Source organism: Bombina bombina, chromosome 1 (genome assembly GCF_027579735.1).
Source record: "Bombina bombina isolate aBomBom1 chromosome 1, aBomBom1.pri, whole genome shotgun sequence".
Classification (NCBI taxonomy): domain Eukaryota; kingdom Metazoa; phylum Chordata; class Amphibia; order Anura; family Bombinatoridae; genus Bombina; species Bombina bombina.
This window is the reverse complement of record NC_069499.1, coordinates 1,211,887,820-1,211,910,376: the sequence shown is the minus strand read 5'-3', so window position 1 is coordinate 1,211,910,376 and position 22,557 is coordinate 1,211,887,820. Positions and strand designations below refer to the sequence as shown.

The window sequence follows — 22,557 nt, the reverse complement described above, 5'->3', positions numbered from 1 at the left end:
TTGCTTGTTTTAATTGTGACAGTTTCGTTTCTCTCTCATTGCTGTGTGTGAGGGGGAGGGGCCGTTTTTGGCGCTCTTTGCTACGCATCAAAAATTTCCAGTCAGTTACTCTTGTATTTCCTGCATGATCCGGTTCATCTCTAACAGAACTCAGGGGTCTTCAAACTTCTTTGGAGGGAGGTAGATTCTCTCAGCAGAGCTGTGAGACTTATATATTGACTGTTATTAAAAACGTTGCTCTGTAATTTTTTATGTTTCAAATTTAATTATTGTTACTTTACTAATGGGAACAAACCTTTGCTAAAAGTTGTGTTGTTTTTAAGGATTGATGCTATAACTGTCTTTCAGTTCATTATTTCAACTGTCATTTAATCGTTTAGTGCTTCTTTGAGGCACAGTACGTTTTTGTTAAATAAGATTGTAACCAAGTTGCAAGTTTATTGCTAGTGTGTTAAACATGTCTGATTCAGAGGAAGATATCTGTGTCATTTGTTCCAATGCCAAGGTGGAGCCCAATAGAAATTTATGTACTAACTGTATTGATGCTACTTTAAATAAAAGCCAATCTGTACAAATTGAACAAATTTCACCAAACAGCGAGGGGAGAGTTATGCCGACTAACTCGCCTCACGTGTCAGTACCTGCATCTCCCGCCCGGGAGGTGCGTGATATTATGGCGCCTAGTACATCTGGGCGGCCATTACAGATAACATTACAAGATATGGCTACTGTTATGACTGAAGTTTTGGCTAAATTACCAGAACTAAGAGGCAAGCGTGATCACTCTGGGGTGAGAACAGAGTGCGCTGATAATACTAGGGCCATGTCTGATACTGCGTCACAGCTTGCAGAGCATGAGGACGGAGAGCTTCATTCTGTGGGTGATGGTTCTGATCCAAACAGATTGGATTCAGATATTTCAAATTTTAAATTTAAATTGGAGAACCTCCGTGTATTACTAGGGGAGGTTTTTAGCGGCTCTTAATGATTGTAACACTGTTGCAATACCAGAGAAATTGTGTAGGTTGGATAAATACTTTGCGGTACCGGCGAGTACTGACGTTTTTCCTATACCTAAGAGACTAACTGAAATTGTTACTAAGGAGTGGGATAGACCCGGTGTGCCGTTCTCACCCCCTCCAATATTTAGAAAGATGTTTCCAATAGACGCCACCACACGGGACTTATGGCAAACGGTCCCTAAGGTGGAGGGAGCAGTTTCTACTTTAGCTAAGCGTACCACTATCCCGGTGGAGGATAGCTGTGCTTTTTCAGATCCAATGGATAAAAAATTAGAGGGTTACCTTAAGAAAATGTTTGTTCAACAAGGTTTTATATTGCAACCCCTTGCATGCATCGCGCCGATTACGGCTGCGGCAGCATTTTGGATTGAGTCTCTGGAAGAGAACCTTAGTTCAGCTACGCTGGACGACATTACGGACAGGCTTAGAGTCCTTAAACTAGCTAATTCATTCATTTCGGAGGCCGTAGTACATTTAACCAAACTTACGGCTAAGAACTCAGGATTCGCCATTCAGGCACGTAGGGCGCTGTGGCTAAAATCCTGGTCAGCTGATGTAACTTCTAAGTCCAAATTACTTAATATACCTTTCAAGGGGCAAACTTTATTTGGGCCCGGTTTGAAAGAAATTATCGCTGACATTACAGGAGGTAAGGGCCACGCCCTGCCTCAAGACAAAGCCAAAGCTAAGGCTAGACAGTCTAATTTTCGTCCCTTTCGGAATTTCAAAGCAGGAGCAGCATCAACTTCCACTGCACCAAAACAGGAAGGAGCTGTTGCTCGTTACAGACAAGGCTGGAAACCTAACCAGTCCTGGAACAAGGGCAAGCAGGCCAGGAAACCTGCTGCTGCCCCAAAGACAGCATGAACCGAGGGCCCCCGATCCGGGACCGGATCTAGTGGGGGGCAGACTCTCTCTCTTCGCCCAGGCTTGGGCAAGAGATGTTCAGGATCCCTGGGCGCTAGAGATCATATCTCAGGGATACCTTCTAGACTTCAAATTCTCTCCCCCAAGAGGGAGATTTCATCTGTCAAGGTTGTCAACAAACCAGATAAAGAAAGAAGCGTTTCTACGCTGTGTACAAGATCTGTTATTAATGGGAGTGATCCATCCGGTTCCGCGGTCGGAACAAGGACAAGGGTTTTACTCAAACCTGTTTGTGGTTCCCAAAAAAGAGGGAACTTTCAGGCCAATCTTGGATTTAAAGATCCTAAACAAATTCCTAAGAGTTCCATCGTTCAAAATGGAAACTATTCGGACAATCTTACCCATGATCCAAAAGGGTCAGTACATGACCACAGTGGATTTAAAGGATGCTTACCTTCACATACCGATTCACAAAGATCATTACCGGTATCTAAGGTTTGCCTTCTTAGACAGGCATTACCAGTTTGTAGCTCTTCCATTCGGATTGGCTACGGCTCCAAGAATCTTCACAAAGGTTCTGGGTGCCCTTCTGGCGGTACTAAGACCGCGAGGAATTTCGGTAGCTCCGTACCTAGACGACATTCTGATACAAGCTTCAAGCTTTCAAACTGCCAAGTCTCATACAGAGTTAGTTCTGGCATTTCTAAGGTCGCATGGATGGAAAGTGAACGAAAAGAAGAGTTCTCTTTTTCCTCTCACAAGAGTTCCATTCTTGGGGACTCTTATAGATTCTGTAGAAATGAAGATTTATCTGACAGAAGACAGATTAACAAAGCTTCTAAATGCATGCCGTGTCCTTCATTCCATTCAACTCCCGTCAGTAGCTCAATGCATGGAGGTGATCGGCTTAATGGTAGCAGCAATGGACATAGTACCCTTTGCACGTCTACATCTCAGACCGCTGCAATTGTGCATGCTGAGTCAGTGGAATGGGGATTACTCAGACTTGTCCCCTACTCTGAATCTGGATCAAGAGACCAGAAACTCTCTTCTATGGTGGCTTTCTCGGCCACATCTGTCCAGGGGGATGCCATTCAGCAGGCCGGACTGGACAATTGTAACAACAGACGCCAGCCTACTAGGTTGGGGCGCTGTCTGGAATTCTCTGAAGGCTCAGGGACAATGGAATCAGGAGGAAAGTCTCCTACCAATAAACATTCTGGAATTAAGAGCAGTTCTCCATGCCCTTCTGGCTTGGCCCCAGTTAAAAACTCGGGGGTTCATCAGGTTTCAGTCGGACAACATCACGACTGTAGCTTACATCAACCATCAAGGAGGGACAAGAAGCTCCCTAGCAATGATGGAAGTATCAAAGATAATTCGCTGGGCAGAGTCTCACTCTTGCCACCTGTCAGCAATCCACATCCCGGGAGTGGAGAACTGGGAGGCGGATTTCTTGAGTCGCCAGACTTTTCATCCGGGGGAGTGGGAACTTCATTCGGAGGTCTTTGCCCAAATACTTCGACGTTGGGGCAAACCAGAGATAGATCTCATGGCGTCTCGCCAGAACGCCAAACTTCCTCGCTACGGGTCCAGATCCAGGGATCCGGGAGCGGTTCTGATAGATGCTTTAACAGCACCTTGGAACTTCGGGATGGCTTATGTGTTTCCACCCTTCCCGCTGCTTCCTCGATTGATTGCCAAAATCAAACAGGAGAGAGCATCAGTGATTCTAATAGCGCCTGCATGGCCACGCAGGACTTGGTATGCAGATCTAGTGGACATGTCATCCTGTCCGCCTTGGTCTCTACCTCTAAGACAGGACCTTCTGATACAGGGTCCATTCAAACATCAAAATCTAACTTCTCTGAAGCTGACTGCTTGGAAATTGAACGCTTGATTTTATCAAAACGTGGTTTTTCTGAGTCGGTTATTGATACCCTGATACAGGCTAGGAAGCCTGTTACCAGAAGGATTTACCATAAGATATGGCGTAAATACCTATACTGGTGCGAATCCAAAGGTTACTCCTGGAGTAAGGTTACGATTCCTAGGATATTGTCCTTTCTACAAGAAGGTTTAGAAAAGGGTTTATCGGCTAGCTCATTAAAGGGACAGATCTCAGCTCTGTCCATCTTGTTACACAGGCGTCTGTCAGAAAATCCAGACGTCCAGGCCTTTTGTCAGGCTTTAGCTAGGATCAAGCCTGTGTTTAAAACTGTTGCTCCGCCATGGAGTTTAAACTTAGTTCTTAACGTTTTACAGGGTGTTCCGTTTGAACCCCTTCATTCCATTGATATAAAATTGTTATCTTGGAAAGTTCTGTTTTTAATGGCTATTTCCTCGGCTCGAAGAGTCTCTGAGTTATCAGCCTTACATTGTGATTCTCCTTATCTGATTTTTCACTCAGACAAGGTAGTTCTGCGTACTAAACCTGGGTTCTTACCTAAGGTAGTCACTAACAGGAATATCAATCAAGAGATTGTTGTTCCATCCTTGTGTCCAAATCCTTCTTCAAAGAAGGAACGTCTTCTACACAATCTGGATGTAGTTCGTGCCCTCAAGTTCTACTTGTAGGCAACTAAGGATTTTCGACAAACGTCTTCCCTGTTTGTCGTGTACTCTGGTCAGAGGAGAGGTCATAAGGCTTCGGCTACCTCTCTCTCCTTCTGGCTTCGTAGCATAATTCGTTTAGCCTATGAGACTGCTGGACAGCAGCCTCCTGAAAGAATTACAGCTCATTCTACTAGAGCTGTGGCTTCCACTTGGGCCTTTAAGAATGAGGCCTCTGTTGAACAGATTTGCAAGGCTGCAACTTGGTCTTCGCTTCATACTTTTTCCAAATTTGACAAATTTGACACTTTTGCTTCTTCGGAGGCTATTTTTGGGAGAAAGGTTCTTCAGGCAGTGGTTCCTTCTGTATAATGAGCCTGCCTATCCCTCCCGTCATCCGTGTACTTTTGCTTTGGTATTGGTATCCCAGAAGTAATGATGACCCGTGGACTGATCACACATAACAGAAGAAAACATAATTTATGCTTACCTGATAAATTCCTTTCTTCTGTTGTGTGATCAGTCCACGGCCCGCCCTGTTTTAAGGCAGGTAAATATCTTTTAAATTATACTCCAGTCACCACTTCACCCTTGGTTTCTCCTTTCTCGTTGATTCTTGGTCGAATGACTGGGGGTGACGTAGAGGGGAGGGGCTATGTGCGGCTCTGCTGGGTGAATCCTCTTGCATTTCCTGTTGGGGAGGAGTTATATCCCAGAAGTAATGATGACCCGTGGACTGATCACACAACAGAAGAAAGGAATTTATCAGGTAAGCATAAATTATGTTTTTTGTCCCTTTCGCAGAAACGGACCAGCCTCTAATTCTACATCCTCTAAGCAAGAGGGTAATACTTCACAACCCAAACCAGCCTGGAGACCAATGCAAGGCTGGAACAAGGGTAAGCAGGCCAAGAAGCCTACCACTGCTACCAAAACAGCATGAAGGGTTGGCCCCCGATCCGGGACCGGATCTGGTGGGGGGCAGACTTTCTCTCTTTGCTCAGGCTTGGGCAAGAGATGTTCAGGATCCTTGGGCGCTAGAAATAGTTTCTCAAGGTTATCTCCTGGAATTCAAGGAACTACCCCCAAGGGGAAGGTTCCACAGGTCTCAATTATCTTCAAACCAAATAAAAAGACAGGCATTCTTACATTGTGTAGAAGACCTGTTAAATATGGGAGTGATTCTTCCTGTTCCAATAAGAGAACAAGGGATGGGTTTTTATTCCAACCTGTTCATAGTTCCCAAAAAAGAGGGAACATTCAGACCAATTTTGGATCTCAAGATCCTAAACAAATTTCTCAGGGTTCCATCGTTCAAAATGGAGACTATTCGAACAATTCTACCTACTATCCAGGAAAATCAATTTATGACTACCGTGGATTTAAAGGATGCGTACCTACATATTCCTATCCACAAGGAACATCATCAGTTCCTAAGGTTCGCTTTTCTGGACAAGCATTACCAGTTTGTGGCACTTCCATTCGGATTAGCCACTGCTCCAAGGATTTTCACAAAGGTACTAGGGTCCCTTCTAGCGGTGCAAAGACCAAGGGGCATTGCAGTAGTACCTTACTTGGACGACATCCTGATTCAAGCGTCGTCTCTGTCAAAAGCAAAGGCTCATACGGACATCGTCCTAGCCTTTCTCAGATCTCACGGATGGAAGATGAACAAAGAAAAAAGTTCTCTGTCCCCGTCAACAAGAGTTACCTTCTTGGGAACAATAATAGATTCCTTAGAAATGAGGATTTTTCTGACAGAGGTCAGAAAATCAAAACTTCTAAGCTCTTGTCAAGTACTTCATTCTGTTCCTCGTCCTTCCATAGCGCAGTGCATGGAAGTAATAGGATTGATGGTTGCAACAATGGACATAGTTCCTTTTGCACGAATTCATCTAAGACCATTACAACTGTGCATGCTCAGACAGTGGAATGGGGATTATACAGACTTGTCTCCGACGATTCAAGTAGATCAAAAGACCAGAGATTCACTCCGTTGGTGGCTGACCCTGGACAATCTGTCACAGGGAATGAGCTTCCGCAGACCAGAGTGGGTCATTGTCACGACCGACGCCAGCCTAGTGGGCTGGGGCGCGGTCTGGGAATCCCTGAAAGCTCAGGGTCTATGGTCTCGGGAAGAGTCTCTTCTCCCGATAAACATTCTGGAACTGAGAGCGATATTCAATGCTCTCAGAGCTTGGCCTCAACTAGCAAAGGCCAAATTCATAAGGTTTCAGTCAGACAACATGACGACCGTTGCATATATCAATCATCAGGGGGGAACAAGGAGTTCCCTGGCGATGAAAGAAGTGACCAAGATAATTCAATGGGCGGAGGATCACTCCTGCCACTTGTCTGCGATCCACATCCCAGGAGTGGAAAATTGGGAAGCGGATTTTCTGAGTCGTCAGACATTCCATCCGGGGGTGTGGGAACTCCATCCGGAAATCTTTGCCCAAATAACTCAATTATGGGGCATTCCAGACATGGATCTGATGGCGTCTCGTCAGAACTTCAAGGTTCCTTGCTACGGGTCCAGATCCAGGGATCCCAAGGCGACTCTAGTAGATGCACTTGTAGCACCTTGGACCTTCAACCTAGCTTATGTATTCCCACCGTTTCCTCTCATTCCCAGGCTGGTAGCCAGGATCAATCAGGAGAGGGCTTCGGTGATCTTGATAGCTCCTGCGTGGCCACGCAGGACTTGGTATGCAGACCTGGTGAATATGTCATCGGCTCCACCATGGAAGCTACCTTTGAGACAGGACCTTCTTGTTCAAGGTCCATTCGAACATCCGAATCTGGTTTCTCTCCAACTGACGGCTTGGAGATTGAACGCTTGATTTTATCAAAGCGTGGGTTTTCAGATTCTGTAATAGATACTCTGATTCAGGCTAGAAAGCCTGTAACTAGAAAAATTTACCATAAAATATGGAAAAAATATATCTGTTGGTGTGAATCTAAAGGATTCCCATGGAACAAGATAAAAATTCCTAAGATTCTATCCTTTCTACAAGAAGGTTTGGAGAAAGGATTATCTGCAAGTTCTCTGAAGGGACAGATCTCTGCTTTATCTGTTTTACTTCACAAAAGGCTGGCAGCTGTGCCAGATGTTCAAGCATTTGTTCAGGCTTTAGTTAGAATCAAGCCTGTTTACAGACCTTTGACTCCTCCCTGGAGTCTAAATCTAGTTCTTTCAGTTCTTCAAGGGGTTCCGTTTGAACCCTTACATTCCGTAGATATTAAGTTATTATCTTGGAAAGTTTTGTTTTTGGTTGCAATTTCTTCTGCTAGAAGAGTTTCAGAATTATCTGCTCTGCAGTGTTCTCCGCCCTATCTGGTGTTCCATGCAGATAAGGTGGTTTTGCGTACTAAGCCTGGTTTTCTTCCGAAAGTTGTTTCCAATAAAAATATTAACCAGGAGATAGTTGTACCTTCTTTGTGTCCGAATCCAGTTTCAAAGAAGGAACGTTTGTTACACAATTTGGACGTAGTCCGTGCTCTAAAGTTCTATTTAGAGGCTACTAAAGACTTCAGACAAACATCTTCCTTGTTTGTTGTTTATTCTGGTAAGAGGAGAGGTCAAAAAGCGACTTCTACCTCTCTTTCCTTTTGGCTTAAAAGCATTATCCGATTGGCTTATGAGACTGCCGGACGGCAGCCTCCTAAAAAAATCACAGCTCACTCCACTAGGGCTGTGGCTTCCACATGGGCCTTCAAGAACGAGGCTTCTGTTGACCAGATATGTAAGGCAGCGACTTGGTCTTCACTGCACACTTTTGCCAAATTTTACAAATTTGATACTTTTGCTTCTTCGGAGGCTATTTTTGGGAGAAAGGTTTTGCAAACTGTGGTGCCTTCCGTTTAGGTGACCTGATTTGCGCCCTCCCTTCATCCGTGTCCTAAAGCTTTGGTATTGGTTCCCAGAAGTAAGGATGACGCCGTGGACCGGACACACCTATGTTGGAGAAAACAGAATTTATGTTTACCTGATAAATTACTTTCTCCAACGGTGTGTCCGGTCCACGGCCCGCCCTGGTTTTTTTAATCAGGTCTGATGAATTATTTTCTCTAACTACAGTCACCACGGTATCATATGATTTCTCCTATATATATTTCCTCCTGTCCGTCGGTCGAATGACTGGGGTGGGCGGAGCCTAGGAGGGATCATGTGACCAGCTTTGCTGGGACTCTTTGCCATTTCCTGTTGGGGAAGAGAATATCCCACAAGTAAGGATGACGCCGTGGACCGGACACACCGTTGGAGAAAGTAATTTATCAGGTAAACATAAATTCTGTTTTTTCGAAGTTGGATGTGATGTCCTGTTTGAATACCAAGGTTTGAAGATCCACCCTGGTCACAGGGGTCATTTCTTCAGGACCTGCTTCATTTTCAGATTCCATATCCTCCTCTGCTTCATTAGAAAGAAGATCCCGAGATTTATTCACTCTGGATGTTTTGAAAAATGTATCCATAGACATGGGTTTCATCCCCTTGTCAGTTTTGACTCCTTGCCTAGTAGACATAGTGAGTGCCCAAGATAGAGGTATTTCCCTGTGGATCAATTAGGTTAGCTGGTATCTTGTGCAGAAATACAGATTCAGCCCCTTCCCCTCCTCAATCTCGATAAAAAGATAACAGAGACCAGAATCTCCTGTGCCCTTTCCTGGTTAATTATATATGTGCATCTATATCTCTTCTGCGTAACTCTCCTCCATTACTCAGCTGAGGTCTTTACTCATTTTGTCTATCTTACTTCTCTCTGTTCCTAAAACATATATCCGTAGCATATGCAAATAGCATCTTGAGAAAGATAGAAAGCAAAGATAAAGAGGCTTTGTGCTTTAGAAATTTGTATTTAAGTAACTAGGTCTTTGTAGTTCTGTCAAACTGCTCAAACATACATCTTTACATATTCAATCCATTTTTCACCTCAGTGATTCTCTTCTATTTGAGTATACAGACACATGTGCTGCCGGCATATAGTTTGGATAATGAGTTGCTTGGCCTGTCTCTTTTCCCCAGGGCAATTGTCCTCACTGGACGAAGACGGTAAGGGATAGTGGGCTATGACCTGCTGACACACCGTTCAGCAGGAAATGGAGGGGAAAGAGATCAGTTTAGCAGTGTGTGCCTGTCACAGTTAATGAGTGCACCTTTTGAGTTGTCCCAACTACAGTTTTGTCTAGTCTAGTATCACTTGTATTCACTAGCATTGTCCAGAATAAGGGGGTGACCTGCAGCTGGCTGCAATGACTGTAAGTACTCTATGAGAAACTACAAGGCCCTCCTCACTTGCTTTGTCTATGAGATAACAATGCAGGTGCTTTATAACTGTGGGATTGAAAACTCTCTATTAAAAGGACCTGTAGCTGTTTATTGAGATTTGCAGAGGGGTACCAAGCTAGTGCACAGACTCTGGCCTAGGGTTAATATCTGGTATGGCAAGTTTTACTGACTCCAGCCCTGTCTCAGTGTCTTAAATAAGTAACGTTCTTAAATAAGGCCTGTAATTATTGGAGCCCAAAAAGGATCTTGCTTGTGTATGCAGTGTGAGACCTTGGTTTGATTATGTGATGTGTCTCCCTGAAGTGCTGCACATTTACCTGGATCAGATATCTTGCATATGACCTGTCCGGAGCCACACAATGCTAACCTCCACCCCTCCTGATCTTCTCTCCTGCTAGGAGTTTTTGCTGTAGGTGGGTCAGCCCTCGTGGATGGATCCGTTGTTTGTTTAGATGCTGCAGGGCCGCAACCAAAATGGCGGCTGTTCGCGCCACTAACCCCTTCTCCATGAGTCTCAGAGTGGAAGGCAGCTCTCTGACCCGGGTGGCTCCAATGTTGCGTGTAAGGAATTTTAAGGCAAGGGATCATTCTCAGGGCCTCCTCCGTTATCCGCCCACCCTGCCGAGGTGCCGCAATCAGGAGTCTTTGTCGTGGCAGACGTGCCCTATATTGCTTTTATCTCCAGTTGAACCCGGGACTGCAGGAACGGCTCCGGAGCGGAGCCCCGACCCTCCGGAGTCGTATGCAGCCTGTCAGCAATCGATTGGCGGTCTGGTAGGTGTCTTACAGTCCGGGATCAAACATAGGACAGGCAGGCTAGATGGATCAGGGTTAGCAATACCCAGCCTAAAGTTACGCCTCTCCTTGCTTCCCCAAATTGGTTCAGGGGTGTTAAACCAGGGTGATAGGTTAACCAACGTTAATAAGCTCCAAGATTTGTTAAAAAAAACTATTTTATATGGCCAAACTTCACACATGTCTCAGGAGCCTCTGCAAAATGCTTCTGATCAGCTCCCCAAATATTATTTTAAAGGGACATAATACTCATATGCTAAATCACTTGAAACTGATGCAATATAACTGTAAAAAGCTGACAGGAAAATATCACCTGAGCATCTCTATAAGATATTTTACCTCACAATTTCCTCAGCTCAGCAGAGTAAGTTCTGTGAAAAAAGTTATACTTAGCTGTAGCCCAGCTGCAGGTAAAAGAAAATGGGTGAGGTCATGAACTCTTTTACTATAATCTCATGAGATTTCACGTAACTCATGAGATTTCATTGTAAACTTCCTTACACTGAATAGGGAAATAAGATGAGTGTGTACGAAAGCTCGCTCCTTCCACTGTCCCGCGACAGACATACTGATTTGTTGCTTAGAAGTCCATTACAATGGGATGTGGCTACTGAGAAACTTTTGAGGTAAAATATATTTCTTTTTTTCATAGAGATGTTCAGGTGATATTTTCTAGTCAGCTTTTTACAGCTATACTGCATTACTTTCAGGTGTTTAAACATTTGGGTATTATGGCCCTTTAATACATTTAAGGCCTGGTACAATCAATCAGAGTTTTTGCAACTTCTTTGGCATGCAGTTATTAAAGTGATGATAAATCATGTAGTTTATAAATGTATCTCACATACCCATGTAAACCGCTATATTAAATTTTAGTTTGCTGGCTTTTTATTAAAAAAAAAAAAAAAAAAAAAAGATTTTTTTCCCTATGAGCTTCCCTTCAACCTCTTCCATTTACTTTTCTGTAGTATAGTGACGTAGAGAGCGGGTGGGGCTCACACTCACAGAGATGCTTATAGCTTGCAGTTATCCTTGTAAACAGTGAATTGGAACATAAATTCGGAGAAGAAAGAAAGGGGCGCCTCATAGTGTATTTCAGACAGCTGGTGTGTAAAGGTGAAGGTAAAAAAAAAGGCTCATCAGAGGAAGTTGCACCGTACTGTGACCAATGCATGAAAGCAGGCTAGCACTTTACAGCAACTAGTACACTGACGGATGGTTTCAAACTGCAGGCCGGGAAAGACTTCAACGGTTTCCTGTTGATCCACCAGCGGGCAGGAAAAAGTTATCGGCACAATTTTAAAACCAATATTGAACCATGTCAGTATATAAAACAACTTCCCAAAGGAAAGATAAAAGCAATTCTTTATTTCTTTCTAATGACACGGTGAGTCCATGGATCATCATCAATTTCAGTTGGGAATATCACTCCTGGCCAGCAGGAGGAGGCAAAGAGCACCACAGCAAAGCTGTTAAATATCACTCCCCTACCCACAATCCCCCAGTCATTCTCTTTGCCTGTAGTGCAAGGAGGAGGTGAAGTTTAGGTATCTGATGAGAAGTTTTCTTCAATCAAGATTTTATTTTTTAGCAGAGTAAGCTTACTCTGTTCTTTTCTGGGGTCTAGCCTAGTCCACATCAGTCTCTTCAGTAGGGAAGTGGTGGCTTTTGAGCACTTGAGAACTTGTGAGGTACAATCCTCACTGCGTTTTCTCAAGAATCTGCTGCCCTAACTAGAAAACCTGAGTAGGTTTACTCAGTTTTTCTCTCTTTACAGGTCCATGTGAGGTGCTGCACCCTCTCAAACCAGGTGAGCTGTCCTGCTGCCGGACAGCACTTTCAGGTAAGTGCCATTTTAATTTTCTTTTGCAAGGAGATTGCTGGCACTTTTTACAGCTAAACACTGTCTTATTTAATATGGGACTTTATTAAATCTTCATGTTTGGTTTTCTTTTAGGTAGTTTGGGCATTGAGACTGTGAGGTGATTTATGGTGGCTCAGTGTGTTATAGTAGTTTTTATACTTTAACTTTTGGTCATGGAGATTACAGTTGTAAGCCGTTTTTATTCGGCTGTTAGGGCTCTGTAACTGATCTGTATTTGAAAATGAGCTGCAGGACAGGTAGGCACCTCAGTAAAGATACTGAGGTGTATAGGTAGCCTGAGGTCTATTTGTTTTTTTTGCGCTAACACACATTTCTATTTAAAGACACAGTACACATTTATTTTTTATTTTCAAATAAATTATTTTTACACTTTATCCTTATTTATTACATAAGATGGATCAAGAGGCTTTTCAAACCATTATTCCAGGCGAAGTTGCTGCTTGTCAGTTATGTTTTGATACTCAGGTGGAACCCCCAGTTCCTTTTTGTTCCTCATGCATTGAGAGAACTTTAAGTTATAGAGAGAAAATATTTGACCATGAGCCACCATTATCCCAGGCAAATGCTGTTCAGGTGTCTCCTGTTGCAGATATGCCGCAGCTTTCTCCTCAAGCGTCCCAACTTTTTCAGTCTCCGCATACAGTGCCCTGTGTTTCCTCTTGCAATCCTGTAGGGTTTTCTCTACAAGACATTGCTTCCCATGTATCCCTTGCGGTATCTGAGGCCTTGTCAGCTTTCCCCATGTTGCAGGGAAGGCTTAAAAGGAAATGTAAGGAAACAGTATGGTTTCTGATCAAGTTCTGGCTATCCAGAGTGTCCCTTCCCATATGCCTGAGGAAGAAGACATGTCGATAGCATCTGAGGGGGAAATCTCAGACTCAGACAGTGTAATTCCTTCTTCTGATGCTGAAGTGGTATCCTTCAGATTTAAGCTAAAACACCTTCGCTTATTACTTAAGGAGGTTTTGGCTACTTTGGATGACTCCGACACAACTATTGTAGTCAATCCTAAAAAGTCTAGTTACTTGAACAAATACTTTGATGTTCCCTCTGTGGTGGAGGTTTTTCCGGTTCCTGACCGTGCTGTGGAGATTATTGCTTGAGATCCAGGACAGGATTAAGGCTCTCAAGTTAGCCAATTCCTTAATTACAGATGCTTCCTTACAGGTTATTGAACCGGGAGCCAAAATTTCTGTTTTTTTCTGGGCTTTGTGGTTGAAGTACTGGTCTGCGGATGTTTCATCTGAATCTAAGCTCATGGCTATTCCTTACAAGGGTAAGGCCTTGTTTGGACCTGTTTTGGTGGAAATTATCTCAGATATTACTGGAGAGAAGGGTTCTTTTTTTCCTCAAGATAAAAAAAAAAGCCGAAGGGATGTCAGAGTAATTTTCGTTCCTTTCGTAACTTTAAAAGCAAGTCTTCCTCCAAGCAAGATCAAGCCGAGCCTTCCTGGAAGCCCAACCAGTCCTGGAATAAGGGAAAGCAATCTAAAAAGCCTTCAGCTGATTCCAAGTCAACATGAAGGGTTGGCCCCCGATCCGGGAGCGGATCTTGTAGGGGGCAGACTCTCTTTTTTTCCCTGGCTTGGATAAGAGATGTACCGGATCCCTGGGCGGTGGACATTGTCTCCCAGGGATACAAAACAGACTTCAAATCTTTTCCTCTTAGAGGCAGGTTTCTCCTCTCCAGATTATCTGTAGTCCAGAAAAAAAAAGAGGTGTTCTTACATTGTGTCAAGGACCTTGCCGCCCTGGGGGTAATAGTTCCAGTTCCCTTTCAGGAAAGGGGTCTGAGATTTTACTCTAATTTGTTCGTAGTTCCCAAAAAGGAGGGACCTTTTCGACTAATCCTAGATCTAAAATGTTTAAACAATTTTCTCAGAGTGCCATTCTTCAAGATGGAGACTTGAAAATTAATCGTATGGTGTTCATTTAAAATTGCAATTAATTGTTCTCTGACACGCAACATAAAGCAAGCACAATAGATTTTATTTTATTTATTAGAACAGACTAATACTTTTATTATGCTCTTATTATGCTTTTGGTCACTTTATTAGTCAAACAAAGCAATGTAGTTTGAAAATGAATCACAATTGAAACGACCTGTTAACTGGTCGAGAAACGCGTTGCAAAGAAAATAAAGAATTGCTTTTATCGTTCCTTTGGGAAGTTGTTTTATATACTGACCTGGTTCAGTATTGATTTTAAAGTGCTGGCCTGCTTTCGAGCACCGGTGCAACTTTGTCTGGTGAGCCTTTTTTTACCTTCACCTTTACACATCAGCTGTCTGAAATACACTATGAGGCGCCCCTTTCTTTCTACTCCATTTCTACAGATTTCCCAACACACCGGGTTTTAAAGTGGAGCAGCCTTTTTTTTCTCCTTTACATTTAGAGGATCACGGATCACCTTTTCTTTCATGTAATTGGCAAGAGTCCATGAGCTAGTGACGTATGGGATATACATTCCTACCAGGAGGGGCAAAGTTTCCCAAACCTCAAAATGCCTACAAATACACCCCTCACCACACCCACAATTCAGTTTTTACAAACTTTGCCTCCCATGGAGGTGGTGAAGTAAGTTTGTGCTAGATTTCTACGTTGATATGCGCTTCGCAGCAGGCTGAAGCCCGGTTTTCCTCTGAGTGCAGTGAATGTCAGAGGGATGTGAAGAGAGTATTGCCTATTTGAATACCATGGTCTTCCTCTAGGGGATCTATTTCATAGGTTCTCTGTTATCGGTCGTAAAGTTTTTTTCTCCTACCTCCCTTTTCAGATCGACGATATACTCTTATATACCATTACCTCTACTGATTCTCGTTTCAGTACTGGTTTGGCTATCTACTATATGTAGATGAGTGTCTTAGGGTAAGTAAGTCTTATTTTATTCATGACACTCTAAGCTATGGTTGGGCACTTTATATGTAAAGTTCTAAATATATGTGTTTAAACTTATATTTGCCATGATTCAGGATAATCAGTGTTCCTTCTTTCAGACTGTCAGTTTCATTTTTTGGGAAAATGCATATGAATGCAAAAATTTTTCTTACCTTAAAATTTTCAATTGACTTTTTCCTTCTAAATTGCAGGCTGTTAGGCTCGCGGGTGCAGAAAATGCTAGAATTTATTGCGTCATTTTTGGCGCGAGACTTTTTTGGCGTTTTGTTTGGTGGGTTTTCACGTGGTTTGGTAATTTTTGACGCATGTTTATTGCAGACTTTTTTGGCGCCAAAAAATGTGGGCGTCATACTTGGCGCAAGTTTTTTTCACATTATTTCAGTCTCACTTTTTAGTTGCTTCTGGTTGCTAGAGGCTTGTTTTGTTTTGCATTTTTTCCCATTCCTTATACTGTCATTTAAGGAATTTGATAATTTTGCTTTATATGTTGTTTTTTTCTATTACATATTGCAAGATGTCACTACCTGACCCTGGATCAGAATCTACTTCTGGAAAGACGCTGCCTGATGTTGGTTCTACCAAAGCTAAGTGCATTTGTTGTAAACTTTTGGTAACTTTTCCTCCGGCTGTAGTTTGTGTTAGTTGTCATGATAAACTATCTAACGCGGATAATATTTCCATTAGTAATTATCCATTACCTGTTGTTGTTCCTTCAACATCTAATGTTCAGGATGTTCCTGTTAATGTAAGAGAATTTGTTTCTAATTATGTTCAGAAGGCTCTGTCTGTTATTCCTCCTTCTAGTAAACGTAAAAGGTCTTTCAAAACTTCTCATATTTCAGATGAATTTTTAAATGACCGCCATCATTCTGACTTATCTATCTCTGATGAGGATCTATCTGGTTCAGAAGATTCTGCCTCAGATATTGACACTGATAAATCTTCATATTTGTTTAAGATGGAGTTTATTCGTTCTTTACTTAAAGAAGTGTTGATTGCATTAGATATGGAGGAGTCTAGTCCTCTTGATATTAAAACATGTAGTTATTCCTGAAGTTTTTCCAGTTCCTGATGCTATTTCAGAAGTAATTTCTAGGGAATGGAATAGTCTGGGTACTTCATTCACTCCTTCTCCAAGGTTTAAGAAATTGTACCCTTTGCCATCTGATAGATTAGAGTTTTGGGAAAAAATCCCCAAACTTGATGGGGCTATCTCTACTCTTGCTAAACGTACTACTATTCCTACGGCAGATAGTACTTCTTTTAAGGATCCTTTAGATAGGAAGCTTGAATCCTTTCTAAGGAAGGCTTATTTATGTTCAGGTAATCTTCTTAGACCTGCTATTTCTTTGGCTGATGTTGCTGCAGCTTCCACCTTCTGATGTCAGACCATAATGCTTATAGCATTGTTAAACTTCTTCAACATGCTAATAACTTTGTTTGTGATGCCATTTTTGATATCATTAGGATTGATGTCAGGTATATGTCTTTAGCTATTTTAGCTAGAAGAGCTTTATGGCTTAAGTCTTTGAATGCAGATATGACTTCTAAGTCAACGTTGCTTTCTCTTTCTTTCCAAGGTAATAAATTATTTGGTTCTCAGTTGGATTCAATAATTTCAACTGATACTGGGGGGAAGGGAGCCTTTTTGCCTCAGGACAAAAAAATCTAAAGGTAAATATAGGGCTGCTAATCGTTTTCGTTCCTTTCGTCAGAATAAGGAACAGAAGCCTGACCCTTCCCCTAAAGGAACAGTTTCCGTTTGGAAACCTTCTCCAGTCTGGAGTAAATACAAGCCTTTTAGAAAGTCAAAACCAGCTCCCAAATCCGCATGAAGGTGCGGCCCTCATTCCAGCACAGCTGGTAGGGGGCAGGTTATGATTTTTCAAAGATGTTTGGACCAATTCGATTCAAGGTCTTTTGATTCAGAACATTGTTTCTCACGGGTACAGAATAGGTTTCAAGGTAAGACCGCCTGTGAGAAGATTTTTCCTCTCACGCATTCCAGTAAACCCAGTAAAGGCTCAGGCGTTTCTGAAATGTGTTTCAGACCTGGAGTCGGCTGGGGTAATTGTGCCAGTTCCAGATCTGGAACGGGGTCTGGGGTTTTACTCAAATCTATTCATTGTACCAAAGAAGGAGAATTCTTTCAGACCTGTTCTGGATCTAAAAATATTGAATCGTTATGTAAGGATACCAACATTCAAAATGGTGACTATAAGGACTATTCTGCCTTTTGTTCAGCAAGGGCATTATATGTCTACAATAGACTTACAGGATGCATATCTTCATATTCCAATTCATCCAGACCACTATCAGTTCCTGAGATTCTCTTTTCTAGACAAACATTACCAGTTTGTTGCTCTTCCTTTTGGCCTAGCAACAGCTCCAAGGATCTTTTCAAAGGTTCTCGGTGCCCTTCTCTCTGTAATCAGAGAACAGGGTATTGCGGTATTTCCTTATTTGGACGATATCTTGGTACTTGCTCAGTCTTTACATTCTGCAGAATCTCATACGAATCAACTTGTGTTGTTTCTTCAAAGACATGGTTGGAGGATCAATTTACCAAAGAGTTCCTTGATTCCTCAGACAAGGGTAACCTTTTTGGGTTTCCAAATAGATTCAGTGTCCATGACGTTGTCTCTAACAGAAAAGAGACGTCTGAAATTGGTTTCAGCTTGTCGAAACCTTCAGTCTCAATCATTCACTTCGGTATCTTTGTGCATGGAAATTCTAGGTCTCATGACTGCTGCATCGGACGCGATCCCTTTTGCTCGTTTTCACATGAGACCTATCCAGCTTTGTATGCTGAACCAATGGTGCAGGGATTATGCAAAGATATCACAATTAATATCCTTAAATTCCAATGTTCTCTGACTTGGTGGTTGGATCACCATCGTTTAATTCAAGGGGCCTCTTTTGTTCGTCCAACCTGGACTGTGATCTCAACAGATGCAAATCTTTCAGGTTGGGGAGCTGTATGGGGATCTCTGACAGCGCAGGGGGTTTGGGAATCTCAGGAGGCGAGATTACCAATCAACATTTTGGAACTCCGTGCGATTTTCAGAGCTCTTCAGTTCTGGCCTCTTCTGAAGAGAGAATCGTTTATTTGTTTTCAGACAGACAATGTCACAACCGTGGCATATGCCAATCATCAAGGTGGGACTCACAGTCCTCAGGCTATGAAATAAGTATCTCGGATACTTGTATGGGCGGAATCCAGCTCCTGTCTAATCTCTGCGGTTCACATCCCAGGTATAGACAATTGCGAAGCGGATTATCTCTTCACCCAGAGGTATTTCTTCAGATTGTTCAAATCTGGGGACTTCCAGAAATAGATCTGATGGCTTCTCATCTAAACAAGAAACTTCCCAGGTATCTGTCCAGATCTAGGGATCCTCAGGCGGAAGCGGTGGACGCGTTTTCACTTCCTTGGAATTATCAACCTGCTTATATCTTTCCGCCTCTAGTTCTTCTTCCAAAAGTGATTTCCAAAATCCTCATGGAGCGTTCGTTTGTACTGCTGGTGGCTCCAGCATGGCCACACAGGTTTTGGTATGCAGATCTCGTTCGGATGGCCAGTTGCCAACCTTGGACACTTCCGTTAAGGCCAGACCTTCTATCTCAAGGCCTATTTTTCCATCAGGATCTCAAATCATTAAATTTGAAGGTATGGAGATTGAACGCTTAATACTTAGTCATAGAGGTTTCTCTGATTCAGTGATTAACACTATTTTACAGGCTCGTAAATCTGTGTCTAGAATCTATTACAGAGTTTGGAAGTCTTACATTTCTTGGTGTTCTTCTCATAAATTCTCTTGGCATTCTTTTAGAATTCCTAGAATTTTACAGTTTCTTCAGGATGGTTTGGGAAAAGGTTTGTCTGCAAGTTCCTTGAAAGGACAAATCTCTGCTCTTTCTGTTCTCTTTCACAGAAAGATTGCTAATCATCCTGATATTCATTGTTTTGTACAGGCTTTGGTTCGTATTAAGCCTGTCATTAAGTCAATCTCTCCTCCTTGGAGTCTTAATTTGGATCTGAGGGCTTTACAGGCTCCTCTGTTTGAACCTATGCATTCTCTGGATATTAAATTACTTTCTTGGAAAGTTTTGTTCCTTTTGGCCATCTCTTATGCTAGAAGAGTTTCTGAGTTATCTGCTCTTTCTTGTGAATCTCCTTTTCTGATTTTTCATCAGTATAAGGCGGTGTTGCGGACTTCATTTAATTTTTTACCTAAAGTTGTGAATTCTAACAACATTAGTAGAGAAATTGTTGTCCCTTCATTGTGTCCTAATCCTAAGAATTCTCTGGAGAGATCTTTACATTCTTTGGATGTAGTAAGAGCTTTGAAATATTATGTTGAAGCTACTAAAGATTTCAGAAAGACTTCTAGTCTATTTGTTATCTTTTCTGGTTCTAGGAAAGGTCAAAAGGCTTCTGCCATTTCTTTGGCGTCTTGGTTAAAGTCTTTGATTCATCATGCTTATGTGGAATCGGGTAAATCCCCGCCTCAAAGGATTACGGCTCATTCTACTAGGTCAGTTTCTACTTCCTGGGCTTTTAGGAATGAAGCTTCTGTTGACCAGATTTGCAAAGCAGCAACTTGGTCTTCTTTGCATACTTTTACTAAATTCTACCATTTTGATGTTTTTTCTTCTTCGGAAGCAGTTTTTGGTAGAAAAGTACTTCAGGCAGCTGTTTCAGTTTGATTCTTCTGCTTATAATTTCAGTTTTTTTCATTATAAGATTAAAACTTTTTGATTTGGGTTGTGGATTATTTTTTTCAGCGGAATTGGCTGTCTTTATTTTATCCCTCCCTCTCTAGTGACTCTTGCGTGGAAGTTCCACATCTTGGGTATCTGCTATCCCATACGTCACTAGCTCATGGGCTCTTGCCAATTACATGAAAGAAAACTTAATTTATGTAAGAACTTGCCTGATAAATTCATTTCTTTCATATTGGCAAGAGTCCATGAGGCCCACCCTTTTTGTGGTGGTTATGATTTTTTTGTATAAAGCACAATTATTCCAATTCCTTGTTTGATGCTTTCGCTCCTTTCTTATCACCCCACTTCTTGGCTATTCGTTAAACTGAATTGTGGGTGTGGTGAGGGGTGTATTTGTAGGCATTTTGAGGTTTGGGAAAATTTGCTCCTCCTGGTAGGATTGTATATCCCATACGTCACTAGCTCATGGACTCATGCCAATATGAAAGAAATGAATTTATCAGGCAAGTTCTTACATAAATTATGTTTTTCCTGCTGGTGTCCATGGACTATACAACATACTATGAACTGGTATACAAGATTCCAGATTTCAACTAACTGCACTTTTTTTTTTATTACTATCACTTTATATTATTTCATACACATTTCTTTGATTGATTTTATATAAATAATAGGATACCCCCATGGGTATCTGTACACATTTTTCTTGGAACATCATTTCAGATCAACTGATTACAAGTACATAATTGGGAATCTGCTTGTGTGTGATTACATATAAATATATAGAAAAGCATGAGGAGCACCGGTTACATATAAAACTTAACTTTTATTTAGTGCACATCTTTAAAAAGCCATACAACAAATTAACACTTCCATTAAATATTTGTGTAATGCAAAGATACAGCTAGCGCGTTTTCGGCTTTAGCCATAATCATAGCTAGTGCTTTTAGTGTTTTAGCCGTAACCCGGCAGTGCACTGCATTAGATTGACTAAGTCATAACTGCACATTGAAATAAGCAAGAGCATTAAGGTGACTAAGGGCTCGATGATCTAAAGGAATCTGAGCTGGCGAGATTATGAAAGAATGCTCGCCAGTCCTCCTATTTTCCTGGTGGAATTATCTAAAGACACTTTTTACCCTGAAAGCAGGATGTCTCGCTAAGTGACGTATACTGCATTTTCAGTATTGTATTTTAAACATCATACAAAACAAATAATTAAACCATTCACAAAAACTTAGCAGGGTAAAATTGTATTGTTAAGGTGCAATTGTTAAATGTCAAAAAGTGGTGGAGGGCCTCCAATACTGCAAAAAAATCTTTATTATAAATTTATGTCCAAAACAGGATCAGCAAGAGACACAACGTTTCGGGGGACATGCCCCTTAATCATGTGATAAATATGCAGACAGATACACCTGTTTAAATAGGCAATTAGCTGGGATTAACCCTTACATTCTTCACATATAACTTATTGAATGCTAACAATGCCATCTAGTGAAACAATAGGGGAATCTATAAAAAAACAGCTATGAAGCCTCCTAGAGGAAACATTTTTTTCTTTCAAGATGCATATACATTACCTTAAAAGAAGATAGATATTTTTTTGCAGTATTGGAGACCCTCCGCCACTTTTTGACATTTATACGTTTTGGGAGCCAGGTAGTAGCTCTTGGCGGGTTTTCCTGATTTGGACTGTGTGCTGGATTCGACTTTCCTTTTACTAAGGTGCAATTGTTAACCAGAAGTAACACAGGAAAAAAATCATATTAACTATCACAGCGTAAATTGTAATTTGAGTACACTGGATGCGCAAAAAACAAAACAAGAAATTCCTTCTTAAACATACAAAATACAAAGCACATAATTGTTGTTTTTTTGTGGGCTGAACTTGGGCGTTCCATGGGCGTTTTATAAAAATTGTCTCTCTAATCCCAGCGTAATTTTGTAAAGAGTTTTTTGCAGAAAACAGCGTAATGTGATTTGTATTGCCTGCAGGATTTAATGTTTAAAATGCTTCCCCTGCTCACTGCTAACTTCGCTCTATGGAGCAAAGTTTCCCTTTCCAGCAAGCTCCATTACTTTCAATAGGAGGCATCTTAACACTTGCAGGGACTGCCCCTTTTTTACAGTAATTCCACCAGGGCAGCCCCTGCGGGGGACGGCAAAAAATACCAAGTCTAAAATTGTGAGGTTTAGATCATCAAGCCCTAAGTCTTGGACCGCACATTGAAATAAGCGAGCCGCACACTAACACCAGTGATTGGGTGAATGCAAACAACAGCACCCCCAAAAAAATACTACATAGAGGATTTCAGACGGGATAAAAGTAAGTATAATTAAAAAAAATAAAATCAGTTTCTTCACACTCTAAAGCAGTCGGATCACCCACTTTCTGGGACACTTTTTTTTTTTTAAAGCGTTGACTTGGCTAAGTATGGACTAACTCGGTTAACTCACACAGGAAGAGGAAGGAAATATAATTTGGAGGCCATTTAGTGAATTTTGACTTTAAAGACT

General features: G+C 41.8%; 1 protein-coding gene across 1 annotated transcript in view; it reads left to right on the top strand.

The window, feature by feature from the left end:
• Positions 1-22,557, top strand: part of LRCH2 (leucine rich repeats and calponin homology domain containing 2) — a 600,694-nt gene that overhangs the window by 326,111 nt on the left and 252,026 nt on the right. The gene's annotated exons all lie outside the window — the stretch shown is intronic.